The sequence below is a fragment of the Elephantulus edwardii genome, unplaced genomic scaffold (assembly GCF_000299155.1).
Source record: "Elephantulus edwardii isolate Elephantulus edwardi_28Jun2011 unplaced genomic scaffold, EleEdw1.0 scaffold00019, whole genome shotgun sequence".
In the NCBI taxonomy this organism is placed as follows: Eukaryota; Metazoa; Chordata; class Mammalia; order Macroscelidea; family Macroscelididae; genus Elephantulus; species Elephantulus edwardii.
This window is the reverse complement of record NW_006399769.1, coordinates 22,682,683-22,699,325: the sequence shown is the minus strand read 5'-3', so window position 1 is coordinate 22,699,325 and position 16,643 is coordinate 22,682,683.

Here is a 16,643-nt window from a genome sequence, read left to right as displayed (position 1 = left end):
AAGGATGTCTTTAAAGTTCTGAAGGGCAAGAATATACGTTTATAAACTAAGGTTTCTCTGATCTATCTGACTTGAATAATGATACCCTTTGTGTCATGGCCTCTTCTACATCTAGCTTCAACTTCTGTCCAGTCTCAGTTGTTGTATAATTCTAACCATTTCTGGATGATCTTCAGCAAGATTTTGTTTGCATGTGATATTAGTGATACTGTTCTGTAATCTCTACATCCTGTTGGATCATTTTTCTCATTAATGTGAACAAATTGGGACCTCCTCCAGTCAGCTGGCTAGGTAGCTTTCCTCCAAATTTCCTGGCACACATTGTTTATCACATCCAGGTCCTCATCTGTTAGATAAAATTTATCAATTGATGTTTCAGTGATTCCCACAGTCTTATGTTTGTGCCAATTTCTCTGGTGCCGCTTAGACTTCTTCATCACCATTAGCTCTTGATCATGTGGTCCATCATGAATATTGCAGTGTCAGCCAGTTCTTTTTGGTACAACAAGTCTATTTTCTTTCTTTTGATCTTCCCTGATCATCCAAGATTTTTCCTAAAATGGCTCTCAGTATTGCATCTTGGCCTTTTATTTTTCAGTTCTTTCAGCTTGAGAAATGCCAAGCAAGTCATTCTTGTTTTATTCTCCAGCCCCAGTTCTTTGTACATTCCATTATAATACTTTGTTTTCTAAATCTAAGCTTTGAAATCAGTTCATCAAAAGATATGACTTTGGCCTCCCTTCACATTTGTTTGTTTGTTTGTTTGTTTGTTTGTTTGTTTCTCAACACTCCAGGGTCGTTTCTCTTCAGATTTCCTTTTTGGTCTTTTCTTCCTTCTTTGTATTTGTAATATTTCTACGCTTTTCATGGATGATATCTTTGATGTCAACCCACAACTCTTCTGCTTTTCAATCACTGGTGTTCAGTTCCACAAATCTCTTTTTAGGATGATTGTCATTGTGTCACTAATTCATACTTATGCTCAAATAGGTTTATAATGACTATAAATCACATGGGAAGACATTAACCACCTTTGCCTTGCTGAACTGTATTTGAACTATCAGAGAAAGCCTGCCTCTCAGTTGACAATGCAACTTCCTGAAGACTATGTCACTAGAACTCTCAGTGTTGTTGTTGCAGATGTTAAGTACCATAAAGTCACCTATGGCTCACAATAAACCTCTTAACAGAAGATCTGAACCTTGGCCTATCCTACACCATCCTCACAATCTCATAACTCGTTATGAGCTGTCGAGTTGCCTGCAACTCATATCGACCCTATGAACAACAGTCCTAAACCCTGCTGTAACCTGTACCAATCTTATTGTTTCTGACACACCTAAACCCCCATTACCCCAGTCACTGAATTAATCTATTTAATCGAGGATCTTCCTCTGTTGTGCTGTCCATCCACTCTCCCAAGTATGACATCCCTATGCAATGACTGATCCCCAATTGCAACATGTCCAAAATAGGATAAATGCAACTTTAGAATCCTTGCCTCCAAGGAGCAGTCTGATTTTACTCTCTCTAGGATGGGACTTAATAACAACAACAACAATAACAGGATGAACCTGTTTATTCTCTTAATAGTCACACAGTAGTTTGTATTTATTGTGTAGTACTGTAAAGATTAACACAGAGAATATATTGAAAGCACTTAGTCCCATGCTTAATATGTTCTTTTCATTGTATATGCATTTCTTAAACATAAAACTATGTTATCTTACCTTTTTGTGTGTGTTTTTATAAAAGATATTTCTTGGATGAAGAGGTTTTCTAATAATCCATTCCATACATATAATTGGCTAACATACATAACTGTATTACATTAAAATAAAGTTTTAGAAAAAGTTTACTTAAGCCCTAGTCTACCCAAGAAATTTATTAATCACTATTTCCACAGAGCAGAACTCCAGGAACTTATACTATTTGATTACTGTATTATTTCATTCTATTTTTCTGATAAAAGCATAATTCAATCTTGGTACAGTCTTTATTTAGCAAAAAAAATATTTTTAATGCTTTTTCCCTCCTATTTTACAATAAGGTCCTAGAAGAAATGCTCCTATTAAAATGCAGAGTGGCTCCTTCCAATGTAGTGATAGTATCAGCAAATTTCAGAAGCACTGAAGAAGCTAATGCTGCAGAATTGACTAACTCTCCAAAAAAGTGATTCCAATTCAACTAATTAGATGCTGAATGAATGTTAAAGTTAGGCTCCAATAATTCATGGCTTTATTCAAAAGATCTACCTATCTCATTTAAAGTTTCTAAAACTTAAAAGAGTCCACGTTAATACTTAAAAACACGAGATCACATTGAACTGGAAAATCTATCTGTAATAATTTCAATATATATGCAGGGAGTTATTTGCTAGATTCAAAGCTTAGTAAGCAAGGCAGACAAGTCTGTGGTCTTTGCCCATTAATATATTGTCATTTTGAGAGGGCATTCTCACTGTCATTTATCACTGGACACCAAAACCTTGACCCATATTAAACTATGACTTGAAAATCGAGAGAGCACACAGCATTCTGCATGGATGAAAGATTCCAGAGAATTGACTTTCAAGTTTCTACACTAAAAATGTCTTTGGGTCAGTGATCACTATTAGATGAGAAAGTAGATGCAACTTTCTTACTGTTCTTCTTCTAGTTGAATATTTTTCTTTGTTATGATAGAATTCTGTATTTAAAAAAGATAATATTAAAATTCATACTTTCTAATAATACTTGGCTACGATTACCCAAGAAAACATGTTTAAGTCATAATTTAACTACCAATAGTATTATAAATAATAATAGTAATAAAGAGAAACTGTTTTTAACTGAAATTATCCCTTGTATCAGGCAATAGTTATTAATGTACATAAAATGCTAAACACGATAACTATTTTAATTAGTGTAAACTGTACTTCCACTTTTACTTTATTACACACACTATTAGACAGCTCTAGTGGTCTAGTGTGCAAGGAGCTTCACTGTTAACCCAAAGTCAGGTGGTTCTAATCCACCAGGTGCTCCATGGAAGATAAATGGTTAATTTCCTCATGAACACTTTAGACCCTTTGAAAATCTACTGGATGTTCACTTATAAGTTGATTCTGACTTGCCAGTAATGACTTTTGAGAGCACATACTATTATATAATATACTAATAACAGCTCAATCTTTTATGCTTTGACACAATGGCTACAATAATGGGTGGAAGCAAAGCAGAGATTATGAGAATGACACGGTCAAGTAGTGTCATATTCTTTAGTGCTTGGTTTTATCAATTTGACAGTAGTTAACAAGACACCTTCATAACTTTGTCATAATCCAAAGTTGAACACTGCAAGAAAGCAAAATAATTTGCATTAAAAATCTAGTAGTGAATATTTGTCTTAAAAGTCAAATTGTATATTTCCTTTCTATTAGATGTCCATCTAACTGCCAAAAGAAGTGTAGCCATATTTGATGTCATGGGTTTATTATTCAAAATTACTGTCCTTGCTATCAGTTTTGACTTTTTACATGTGACTGAGCAGAAATCTGAAATATGGTCCATAAAAATTAGATGGTGGGATCAGTTTTTCCCATCCCACCAAGTTTAGATGGGATAAGTTTAGCTGAGATGGTGTTCAATGTTTCAAACCTATTCTTAAGATGATCTCGAAACTCAGATGGAACATATACAAGATCCTATCTTGGTTCTTGTGGACTTATTTTAATTTTCTTTGGCCTTAATTTGAACTTGAACACGAATTGGTCATGCACTTGTGTATGGAAGATCAAAGTATACAGCCTGCATATGGACTACATCTCAATGTTAAGAGAGCAATGATTCTTTCTACTGGACCAATAAGCAGCATCATTACAGATGGAGAAAAGATTGAAACTGTCTACAACTTTATCTTACCTGGATCCACAGTTAGCACATTTGGTACTATTGGTCTAAGAAATCAAGAGACATACTATACTGCACTAGGATAATTTGCAGTTAGGAACCTCTCCAAATTATTGAGGAGTAATGATATCAATCTGAGGACTAAGATGAATCTGTTCAGGCCATGGTCCTTCTGATCACTTGCTATGAGTCTGAGAGATTGACAATGAATGAGTATGACAGAAAAAGAATTGACGCCTTTGAGCTATGGTGTTGGAGAAGAGCACTGAACATCCGATGGACTAGCAAAAGTCTTTGCTGAAACTTTCTGGGGGACTGAGGAAGATCCCATAATTAACAAAATTAAGAGATATTTATAACACATACCTAATCTGGGAGGCTGAAGTTTAAAGAGTTTGAGAGCATGGTTGAGAAGCTGTTTTTACTGAGGAAATGTATCCGCTGCCAATCTAAATGATAATCTATTGTATTCCCTATTAAAGCCTAAGATTAAGTGTAGTTCTGTTAGAGCTATGATTGCAACAGATTTTGGATCCAGTAGTTGTGCAGTATGATTGATGTTGGATTTAGTAGACATTGATACGAGAGTGTAGGAGACACGCCAGATCTTATGAGAATTGATTTTGTATTGAGTATGTTGCTAATGTAGAGTTTTCTTCTTTGTAAAAACAATAGAAATCATATTGTCACTCTCTTGCTACCTATACTATTTGTATATTGTTATTGTGTTGTCATGTGCTGTTGAGTTGCTTGAGACTCATATCATCCTGTGTACAACAGCCCAGAAACCTGCTCTATTCTATGCCAACTTTATTGTCTCTAATACAACTTCCTTCATTACCCCAATCACTCCATCAGCCCATCTCATCTATAGTCTCCCTCTCTTTCTCCACCCCTTCACCATTCCAAGCATGTTGTCACTCTCCAAGGACAGGTCCCTTCTCACAACATTTCCAAAGTATATCAGACAAAGCCTCAGAATTCTAGCCTCCAAGGAGCAACCTGGCTTCACCCTCTCTAGGACGGACATGTTTGTTCTATTGGCAGTTCATGGATTATTCAACACTCTTCTCCAGCACCACAGCTCAAAGATATCAATTACCTTTCAGTCATCCTAGTATTGTCCATATCTCTGATATATAGCAAGCAATTATGAAGACTCTGGCCTGGACCAGGCACACCTTAGTTTCCAGACAGATGTCGTTGCTCTTCAGTACTCTGGAGAGGTTCTTGATAGTTGATTTTTCCCAAATACATTTTACATTATGAATAAAAATAATTAATATACCAAATTTGTGTGTGTCTACTACCATTATTACTCATTCTCTAACTTTTTATGCATTTTTAATGTTTATTTGGAGTTTTACCTCAATTTCCACAAAGAACATGTCATAGGCCCTTAATAGGTATTTCCATTTATTTTTTTTTCTTAACACTGATGTAAACAAAATGCTTGTTATTCTCTCTTCATTTATTTATAGGTATGATTTAAATAACTACATTATAAGTATGTGGTTGTTGTTATGTGCCATTGAGTCGCTTGAAACTCTTAGTAATCCTATGTACAATGGCCCAAAACCCTGCTCTGTCCTGTGCCAATAGCACTGTCTCTGACACACTCATCCCGATTACCCCAGTCACTGAATCAATCCACCTCATAGAGGGTCTTCTCCTCATGTGCTGTCCACATGCTCTCAAGCATGATGTCCCTCTCCAGGGATAGGTCCCTCTTTACAACATGCCCAAAGTATGTCAATCTAAGCCCCAGAATCCTTGCTTCCAAGGAGCAGCCAAGTTTAATCCTCTCCAGGATGAATCTGTTTGTTTTCTTGGCATTCCAGGGTACATTAAATACTCTTTTCCAGCACCATCACTCAAAGGCATCAATTCTCCTTCTATCCTCCCTAGTCATCGTCCAACTCTCTGCTGTGTAACAGGTGATAGCAAAGATCTAGCCTGTATCAGATGCAACTTGGTCTCTAGAGTGACACCTTTGCTCTTCAGTACTTTGAAGAGGTCCCTAACTGCAGACTTACCCATCGCAATATGTCTTTTAATTTCCTGGCTACTGGTGCCAAGAGTGATGACTGTGGAGACAAGCAAACAAAAATTGTTAATAATCTCAATCTCTTCACCATCCATCCTGATGCTGCCAATTGGTCCAGTGGTGAGAATCTTTGTCTTCTTGATACTGAACCTCAATCCATTGAAGGCTGTAATCCTTGACGCTCTCCGTCAAGAGCTTCAGGTCCTCCTCAGTTTCAGCAAGCAGATTTGTGTCATCCGCATAACACAGACTGTTGATAGATCTTCTACCAATCCTGACCCCACCCTTTTCCTCATAGAGCCCAGCCTCCTGGCTAATCTGTTCTGCATATAGGTTGAAAAGGTATGAAGTCATAATATTATTGCAGAAATATGGATTTTTTTTAGGATTTACTCTCCTCATCAACACATTGTTTCTGTTTCAAGTTCATTTAGGTGTCTAAAATATTATTTCTAGAGAGCAGGAAAAGGAAATAACAAAGTAAGTAATTTCTTCGTTGAAGATGTCATGTGGAAATAAACCTAGGAACATTACCTGTCTAGGAATATTAATAGTATTTCTGCTCTTCAATGGGCTGCTCAGAAACTCAAACTCACTGCTGTTCAGTCAGAACTGACTCATAGCTGATTTTGCAATGAGTTTTTGGAGGCTGTAAATTGCATTTGGTAGATGGCCTAATTTTCTCCTATAGACCCTCTGGTAAATTTGAAATGCTAACCTTTGCGTTAGCAGCATAATTCCCCAACATATTAAGCAAGAGGTCCTTTATTCTCACATAAGAGAAAAGAAATTAATAAAAGTTCAAGAACCATTATCACAATGCTCAACAACATATTTAAGGTATATACCACCCTGGAAGTGCTCACCAGGTTATGCTAAGGAATCTGAAGGACAACTACCTGGCCAACTGACTGGAAGAGATTTCTATTTACTCCCATTCTTTAAAAAGTTAACAGAGAGTGAAAATGATAAAAAATATATCATTAAATCATATACTAAACCTGTACTTGGACCAAGAGGCAGTCATCAAAAGAGAGCAAGGAGACACTATATGGTTCAAAATCAAGAAGGGGGCCCATCAGGGATGCCATGACTCGGTGGCACATAACAACAATGTTCCCTCGCTGTTTTTCTAGCAACTTCTTTGTCTAGGTATAAGTTTTGCATGAACACACTTAAGTGCTCTGAGATTCCCAATCTTCTCAATGTTGGCCTTAACTTGTTAAGATCCATAGTGTAAAATGCCTTTGCATGGTCAATAAAGCACAAGTAGACACTGTTCTGGTATTCTTTACTTTCAGGGAGGATCCATCTGACATCAGCAATGATATCCTTGGTGCCACATCCTTTTCCTGCTTGAATATCTGGTAATTCCTATTTATATACTCTTATGGCCAGTTTTAAACAATCTTCAGCAGTGTTTTGCTTGCATATGATATTAATGATATTGTTCAATAGTTTCCACAACTTGTTGGAGAATCCTTGGGAATGGGAACAAATATGGGTTGGCTCCAATCCATTGGCCAAGCAGTTTCTAGTAAGAAGGAGGGAAATGAAATGGATTATAGGCTTTGTCACTATATTAGTCTTGAGAATGCACCTAATAATTAAAATAACCTTTCCAAATATCCATTTTAAATTCCACTCATCTTCAGCTAATTTCAGAAATTAAATTGGAGAGAGAATGATAGAATGTACAATATATTTATACATTGTGAATATCTTTTACAAAAAACACCAGTGTCAACTATACACATGGCCCTTACCTGATGGCCTACAGAGGAATCAGATTAATTATATCTGTGGGGAAATCATTAGAGAAGCTCAATATCAGCTATGAAAACTAGGCCAGGTGCTGATTGTGGATCAAATCATCAACTACTCATGTACAAGTTCAAAGAAAAGACAAAGAAAATAAAATTAAATCCACAAAAATAAAATTTATACCTTGAGTCCTTCTCTCCTGAATTTAAAAACCATCTTAGGAACAGATATGAGGCCTTGAATACTAGTTAACAAAGGACAGATGAGCTGTATGAGGATATCAAGAATATTATCCATGAAGAATGCAAACAGTTATTACAAAGATGGAGGAAGAAGAAAAGACCAAAATAGATGTCAGTAGAGACTGAGTATTACACTAGAGTGCTGAAAAGCCAAAGCAAAGGAAAGAAATCAAGATGTTAAGGAGCTGAACAGAAGATTTCAAAGAGCAGCACGGGAAGTCACAGCAAAGTGTTATAATGAAATGTGCAAAGAACTGGAATTGTAAAATAAAAAAGGACAAATTTGCTGAATATTTTTTAAGCTGAAGTAACTGAAGAACAAATGCAAACCTTGTGTCGCAATGTTTAAGCATGCTGTGGGCAGAACATAGACTGACCCAGGAAGCATCAAAAGATGTGAGGAGTACAATAGAGTCAGTATACCAAAAAGAATTGACTGACAGAAGAATTTCATGAAACAATATGTGATCAAGAGCCTATGTTGCTGGAGGAGGAAGTTCAAGCTGCTCTGAAAGAGTTGGCAAAACCAACACCACAGTAATTAATGGAAAATCTGCTTTCAGGGACCTGTCCAGAATACCAAAGAACAACCATCTCAGTCTGGAGACCAAGGTGTGCCTGATTCAGGATGTGGTGTTCACAATTACTTGCTATGCATCAGAGAGCTGGAACATGACTAAAACATAACAAAAGATTTTCTAGTGTAATCATCCAGACACTCATGTTTGACTAATGATACTTGGATTGCCATAAAGTTTCAGGTTTAGCTAGACAGCTAAATTTATTTCTTTATGTATTATCAAAATTAACCAAAGGGTAGTAAGAAATGCCCAGGTAGATTTCTATGGTGACACACCGATATCACTTGACCTTTACTGAATAGCGTCAGCTGTCCTCTCTTGATGATCATGGTTAAATTATCCTTAATATTATATTTCTTCTTGCTTTTTAGTAAGAGCATTCAAACTACATAGGAGGGTGCTTAAAGTTCAATTTTATTCCTGATTACACTATGGGTGGGGACATTGTCTTGAAAATTATGACTTCTAAGATCAGTGCACTCAAACTTGAGGGAGAAGAAGCAGTGCTTCAACAGAGTCTTTTTGTGGAAATAGCAATCTGGGTAGCTCTTCTTTTATTGATTTTCTTCAATGAAATGGGTGTTTTACCCATTGTGAATATAGCACAGATCAATGGACATTGACTTCTTTGTCTATGTGCAACAAAGATGATTTTGATCTATTTTCACATGGTATTGCCTCTAAGCTGATGCCTCAGTTACATCATCAATAGGCCATATTAGTCAATGCTAGGTTGTACGGTATGTGGTTAAAGTATAAAATTTCCTAGTTGTATATACAGTGCCACACACTGTTTACTATGAATAAGATATTATTTGGGATCCCATGTAAGTCAATGAAATACTTATAAGCATCTAGACAGTGGCCCTGGTTAAACAAAGAGGAAAACACTTACCTGGTGCACATGCTAACAACAGTAAAATAAGTCACTCCTCTCCCAATGTAGAAGGAAACCATAGACCTAGCTACAAAAATGTAGGAACAAAAGGTTAAGGAATAGTAGTATAATTGGGGCTCAGATTTAGAATATGAGGGTGACAGGATGAACATTCTTCACCTTCCAATATCTCTGAATTGTGGTGTCTTCACTTTGGAAACTATGTTGGTGAGTCCAGTTCTAACACAATTTTCCCTCTGCTTCATTCACCTATTTGCCGCAAATGGGAAAGGGTGGATAATAGAGATTGATGCCACTTAAAAAAGACAATCTCTACTTAGTGCAAATTCTGTGTGTTATATTTGTTTGTGTGTGTGTGTGTGTGTGTGTGTGTGTGTGTGTGTCTTTGCACATGCGCACCCTTTAAACAAAGAGTTTATCTTTTGCACCCACCCCTAAGAAGTCCTGACCAAAAATTCAGATGCCGTTTAAATCCTCCTGAGACTTCATATATAGTAGACTTCTTCTAGACTTCATGTATAGTGGACATCCTCTTCCAGTGTAGATTTATAGGGTTGTAAACTCTATGGAGGGTGGTTATGAGTCAAAACGTTCTTGATGATTATAGATCCGGTAGTTTTGTTTGTGCCTACTAGTATGGACCCATCCACATGCTTCTGTATTAGAACTCCTTCTCACTAATTACCTCATTTATTTTTCTGATTACTCGCTAAGCTATTTGCCACTGTTCAGTTATCTATACAAATTCTACTTTCAGGTCATTTCTACTTGAGCTCAAAGTAAATGACCAAAGTAAATGTGTAGCTTGTTGTTAGGTGCCATTAAGTTGACCACTATCCAGTTTTACATGAATTCTCTTGCCCTCAATTTCACTGGGAAAGAGCAAGTCTTCGAGGATTGCCTCATGCCCAGTTGTCAGGGTGCAGCTCCTGGGAAGCTTTTGTTTAATTTGTGTGCACCTTTTCTAAGTGAGTAGGCAGAATTTTCCTCTGATCTATAAAGACAACGTGTTTTCCACTGAACTTTTTCTCCAAGTTCACATACTGAATGGACTTGGATTTTCTGGAAATTGTCCAGCTGAGGAACAGGAACAAAGATTATACTAGTTTTCTGACCACCACCAACTTCTATTTCCTTTGCTGCTGTTATATTCAGCTCTGTTAATTGAGCTTTAAGGTCTGAGTTCATCCTCCAGCTTAACAAGAGCCTAAACAATGCTAGACTTGAATACATCTGGCTTTCACCATTGAGCATCACAATCTTTATGCTTGAACCAAACACGATCTTTTTTTTTGTGCTGAGAATCTCCCAAGGAAAAGACAAAAGTTTTACAAGAGCACAAGCACGTCAAATCTCGGGGGTGAAAGTGGACAACTTGTTGATGACAGTTACTTGTATTTTCTAGGATCATTCATCATCAATTTCAGCTGCACAACTCTCACATTGCAAAAGATCTATGTTTGTCCTCCTTTTAAATCAGGTGACTTGGTAGATGTTACAGAAGTCAGCACATGATGCGTACATCTTTTCACAAGGTGATTTAGTGTCTGTCAATCATTGTCTTTTCCAGTTATAGTTGCTAATTTGTGTCAGAGACTTCATGTCTTGCTGACCATCAGTGACATTTCCTCATTGCTCGTTGAATTCCAGTAGTTCTAAGATCTCACGTTAATAAGTTCTTTTTCAGACTTTGGGGATAATAAATATTACAAGAAACAAGAAGTAGATTAACACTTCAGCTATTTATTCCTGAGTGCTCTAGGGATCAGTACTTTAGGAAGAAGAGAAGAAAGCAAGAATAGACAGGAACAATTAAAGTTGTGGTGCTTTCATAAAAAAACCTTTAGGTTACCTTACCTGGGCCTCTGAGACTCAAACACATAGAAACAAAATATCCTGTCCCTTCTACCAATAGTTATCAATTAAAGAGAATTGGCCTACAGTTGATTTTGTAGGAGGTAGATTTCTTTAATCAAAAGCCATTTTAGTAGATATCCAATAGCTAATATATTCCTTCCAAAAGGAAAGTAGAGATGTGAAAACACACTAAGATGTCAGTGCTGTTTATAGGACAGGATTTTAATAGTTGTTGTTGTTGTTCTATTTTAACCCTTAAATGAAAAAGAAAGCCCACTGATATTGGGTGAATTCCTATAGCACTCTTGTAGGGCAGAGTAGAACATCCCTACATACTTTTCAATGCTATAAGTCATTATAGAAGCAGATTGCCATATCTTTCTCTTACAGCATAAAGGTGGGTAAAAACACAACCTTTAGTTAAAAGCTGAGTGTTTTGTCCATTGTTCTATCTTTTTAATCCCAAAGTTCGTGTTTTGCCACCACAGAAAAGTTCTATTTACCCCTTTTATATGGAAAAATGTTAAAATCTTGCCCAAAACAATATATATATATATATGTTGTTGTGTTGTGTACCATAGAGTCAGGACTAATCCATAGCTGACCCTTTGGCAGAGTCAGTTAATCTTACGGGAGAAGATTGCCCATCCTTTTCCTGTGAAGCAGTTGGTGGTCTCAAACCACGTATTTTCAGGATTGCAGAACAGCTTCTTGCCTCTAGGCCACCGGTGCTCCTTATTATTATATATAGCTATAATAATTATGCAAATATATTTTTATTCAACTGTTTTTACTTAAAGTATAGTATAAACCAAGGAAGCATACTTTTCACTATATCCCTGACAAAACAATTACCTTTGTTTGCTTCTTTGGCATATTGTGAAAGGTGAGGTTATAGAACAATTTTATCACGTTAGAAAAATGACTGTAGGCAGGTAATTCTGTGAATTCCATTTGAAAAACTGCTAAAGAGATTGCAGCTGCCTCATCAATATAATCAAAACAAATTCATCATTTTCTGGTAAAACAGTCTTTATTTCTTCTTTGTTGCTGCTGTTAACTATCATTTCAGATCAATGAAGGCTTATTAAATTGCTACATGATCATTTTGATTTGATTATTGGATTAACTAAAATATCATGGAGACCAGAATTCTCATACTCCCATATCAATCATTCAATTTCTCACCTATAGGTAAGCTCAAGAGCTCCATAACTTAATATTCAAGATAAAACAGTATCTTTCATCACTGATTAATCATGGCTAGCAGAGTCCAATGTAGAGAAGAAATTGAGTTATCTTTTTCTCACTTTGCAGAAAGGATCATGACTAATTGGAGCCAATTATTTTTCCAAGAGTTCAATAATATTTTAATTTCTAATGTTTGCCTGAATAAGATTTTATTTTTTCTTACCAACATACTAAACATTGAATTATTTATTCACATATATTTTATTCCTATGCTAAATATTTCTGTTTATCTGTGTTTGAGTGACTCAAAGAAGTTAACATTTCAACATGACATTAGAATTCTAGCATCATATTTAGTTTATTACATTGTGTGAAGAGAGGAAACAGAACCAGATTCTGGTGGGAAGGAGGTGAGGGGCATGGGAGGAAGGAGGTGAGGGGCACAGGATCACAAAAAATGAGCAGAAGCAGGGCAGGACCAACACTAAATTAAATAGTCATGTAATGGAGAAGCATTTTTCATCTGCTCTTTCTTGGATTTTGTTTTCTGTTTTAAAATTTTTATTTTATGTTGATTTGCTTTCAAAGCTCATAAATTGTTTCACACTATTCTTCATTCACATTGTGTCTCATACAATCATTCCTATACATTTTTTTTCATATAATATTAATGATCATAGGACCTTGTCCGTCATTATACTGTCTTTTCATGTCCCCATCTGATCCTTCCCATTTCCTTCACTTCCTCCCTCCACCTACCAGATTTTGCTTGGGTAAAGGTCACCACTATCACAGAGGAAGAAAAGACCAAGATGGATGTCAGAGGAGACTCTGAATGTTGCACTCTTAGAGCTCCAAGAAGCCAAAGCAAAGGGAAGAATTAAAGAAATTAAGGAGCTTAACAGGAGATTTAAAAGGGTAGTGCAGGAAGAGAAAGTAAAGGTTTATATTGAAATGTGCAAAGAGTTGGAGTCAGAAAATTAAAAAGGCGGAACTCGCTCAGAAGTTTTCTTATATTGAAGGAACGGACCAAAAAATTCAAGCCTTGAATTGTAATCCTTAAGGATGCTTTGGGCAGAATGTTAAATGGTCCAGGAAGTATTAAAGAAGATGAAAGGAGTATACAGAGTCATTCTATCAAAAGGAATTGGCTAAGACAGAAGAATTTCATGAAACAATGTATGAACAAGAGCCTGTGGTGATGAAGGAAAAAGCTCAAGCTCCTCTGAAGGAATTGGCAAAAAACAGGACCTAGAAATTGATGGCATACCAATTGCTATATTTTAGCAAACAGATGCTGTCCTGAATTAGCTCACCCAGTTGTGCAAAAAAATCTAGAGGACAGCAATCAGGTTAACTGACTGAAAGAAATCTGTATTTGTTTCCATTCCAAAGAAAGGTGACCCAATAGAATGTGGAAATTATTGAACAACATCATTAACTTCACATGCAAGCAAGATTCTGCTGAAAATTATCCAAAAACAACTGGAGGAGACATCAACAGAGAACTACCAGATGTGCAGGCTGGATTTAGAAATGACTATGGTACTAAGATATTATAGCTAATGTTAGGTGGATCTTGGCTGAAAGCAGAGAGTACTAGAGGAATGTATATCTGTGTTTTGTTGATGATGGAAAGTCATTTGGCTGTGTGGATCACAACAAACAGTGGCTGACTCTCGGAAAAATGGGAATCCCAAAAACACTTGATTGTGCTTATGTAAAACCTATGTTTGGACCAGGAGGCAGTTGTCTTAACAGAAAAAGGACACTGCATGGTTTAAAATCAGGAAAGGTTTACACCAGGAATGTGTCCTATCTCCATACCTTTTCAATCTATATGAAGAATAGATCATATGGGAGGATAAACTCTATGAAGAGGAATGTTTCATTAGGATTAAAGTAAGACTCGTCAGCAACCTGTATTACTCAGGTGACACAAACTTGCTTGCTGAAACTGATGCACTTGCTCCAGAAGGTCAAGGACTATAGCCTTTAATATGGATTGAAATTCAACACCAAGAAAACTAAGATTGCCACCACTGTGCTGATTTGTAACATCATGATAGATGGTGAAGAGACTGAGATAGTCAACAGGTTTAGTTCGCTTGGCTCCACAATCATTTCTCTTGGCACCAGCACCAAGGAAATTAAGAGATGAATTTCATTGAGGTCTGCTGTCAGGGACCTCTCCAAAGTACTGAAAAGCAATGATGTCAGTATGGAGACGAAGATGTGACAGTTCCAGGCCATAATCTTTGCAATTACATGCTATGCATCAGAAAGTTGGACTGGATGATAGAAAATTGACATCTTTGCTCCGTGGTGCTGGAGAAGAGTATTGAATATATCATGACTCCTAGAAGAACAAATAGGTTTATCCAAGAGACGTGGAATCAGGCTGATCCTTGGAGACAAGGATTCTGAACCTTTGTCTGACATACTTTAGGCATGTTGCAAGAAGAGATCAGTCCTTGGAGAGGGACATCATGCTTGAAAGGGTGGAAAGACAGAGCAAGAGAGGAAGATTCTTAATGAGATGGATTGACTCAGAGATGGGGGTAATGGAAGAAGGGGTGTCAGAGACAATAAGGTCGGTGAATAATGGAGCAGATTTCAGAGCTATTTATTGCCCATAGGGTCACAATGTGTTGCAAGTTACTCAATGATGCATAAAAACAACAACTCAGATATTGTTCTTAAGTCGAGCATCCAAATTAAGACAAATGAAAGAGAAGGATAATTTACTTCTGAAATACCAAGACTTTGAAAATGCTGTATACAATGCAGCATGTTTAGATTATTAGACCAGCAGATATGTTACCAGAAGCTGAGCCCTCCTACTGGGAATCACAAAGGAGCGGGAGCAATTGCAAAAGCAGACACTAGTGATTGGAATGTGGAATGTAAGAAGTATGAACATAAGAAAACTTTACATTGTTAGGAAAGAAATGGAACGCTTAAATTTTTACATATTAGACATGGGCCATCTTGAATCAGACAATCATATGATTTACTATGCCAGAAATGAAAAGTTGAGAAAAAATGGAGTCCTGCTCATACTTAAAAGATAATTTCTAGATCCATCTTAAAATATATTGTTGTGATTTGAGGATAATATCCATATGCCTATAAGAAACATGTTAATAACACCATAATTCAAATTTATGTCCTGAAAGCTAGAGGCAAAGAGGAGGAAATATAGGCGTTCTACCAATTTTGCAGTTGGAAATCGATAGACCATGTAGTGAAAGTTCATTAGTAATAACTGGTGACTAGAATGTCAAAGTTGGGAACAGGGAGGAAAAATTAGTTGTCGAAAATATGGAGTTTGTGACAAAATGAGCCTGACCGGAGATAGAATGACAGAATTTTGTACAAACAATGATTTGTTTATTGCAAATATCTTTTTTAAGAAATATAAACCATGACTATACACATAAACCTCACCTGATTGTCTATACAGGAATACAATAGAGAAACTCAAAACCAGCTGTGAAAATTAGGTCATGTACTGATTGTAGCTATGCCAAGAAATCTGGAGGACAACCATGTGGCCAATTTACTGGAAGAGATCTGTATTTATTCCCATTAAAGAAAAAAAAGAAAAGAAAGAAAAAATGTGACACAATAGAGTGTGGGAGTTATCAAATGATATCACTAATATCACAAGCAAGCAAGACCCTGCTGAAGATTATTTAGAAATTACTTGAACAGCACATTAGTAGAGAACTGCCAAATGTTCAGGCTGGATTTAGAAAAGGTCATGGCAGTAGGGACATGTTAGGCAAAGTTAGATGTATCTTGCCTGAAAGCAGAGAATATGAGAGGAAGGTTTATCTGTGAATCATTGACAATGTAAAGGCATTTGACTGTGTGGATCACAAAACATTGCGACTAACCTTAAGAAGCATGGAAATCACGAGGGATCCAAGATGGCAGCAAAGGCTGAGACATCATGGTGAGCTGCGGGAGCAGCGGACCACTCAGAGGAGGGCCACTATGGCCTTCTACAGACCTCTGTTTTTTGAAAATTGAACAGCTAAACAGTTGATGACTGGTCTTCAGTGAAGATCAAGGCTCAACAACAGGAATTCAAGGATTCCCAAGGAGGAATGGGTGAGTCCCACAGCTCCCAACCCCCTCCTGCCAAGCACGCACTGCACCGCCCCC